The sequence below is a fragment of the Photinus pyralis genome, unplaced genomic scaffold, assembly GCF_008802855.1.
Source record: "Photinus pyralis isolate 1611_PpyrPB1 unplaced genomic scaffold, Ppyr1.3 Ppyr1.4_LG4, whole genome shotgun sequence".
NCBI lineage: Eukaryota > Metazoa > Arthropoda > Insecta > Coleoptera > Lampyridae > Photinus > Photinus pyralis.
Genome location: NW_022170511.1, coordinates 33271240 through 33272021, shown reverse-complemented (window position 1 = coordinate 33272021; position 782 = coordinate 33271240).

Sequence of the window (782 nt, the reverse complement as noted above, 5' to 3'; positions counted from 1 at the left end):
CCGACAATGGCAATATACCGAAAGAACAATACGTCGAATTTCAATTTACCGAAAAGCAGTTTTACCGAATCACACTTTACCGAAAGGAGAGTTTACCGAATCTTAACATAACCATCGAGGTGGAAATGTGCTCGCCCGAAAAGATGTTTTTTTATTGTAAAATTCGGCATCCTCAACTAAACGATCTTACGCCCAATTTGCAAACTGTTGACAGTTCAGGTGGTCCCAAATAAAACGTGATGAAGTTTTCCAAGATTTGCTGCTAACTTAAAAGGAAAGGTTTTAAGGCGATCCGTAAATGTTATAATTACAGTTCAAGCTTCAACAGAGATTCTAGAAAAATTGTTAGAAGATTTCGTTAAACCTGATGAGTTTAAAGAATAATCGGAAAGGAATTAAAAAATAGTCCTAGGTGAAACCGCTTAGAAGAATCTTGGGAATCTCCTTTCTTTAGGGTACCTAGAGCTTCCTAATTTTTCTTTTTGAAACACTCGAATATCTTGGAAATCCCATTAGAAACATTTTTTTAAATATTCCTAGCAGTGCCATTAAAAGTATTCCCAGGAAAATTTTTGGGTCATCGAAAACTCTGGAAATTTATTTGGAAACTTTTTTGAAAATAACGTTTCAAAATAATCCTACATGTCTGAGAAGGAATCTTTGAAATCGCAATTTTTGATTTTTTTTTTAAATCTTAGAAGAATTGTAAATATTCGCATCAAGAAATTTAGGAAATTTTCCTAGAAATCTTTTTAGAAAGAACATCCTAAAACTTACACAGT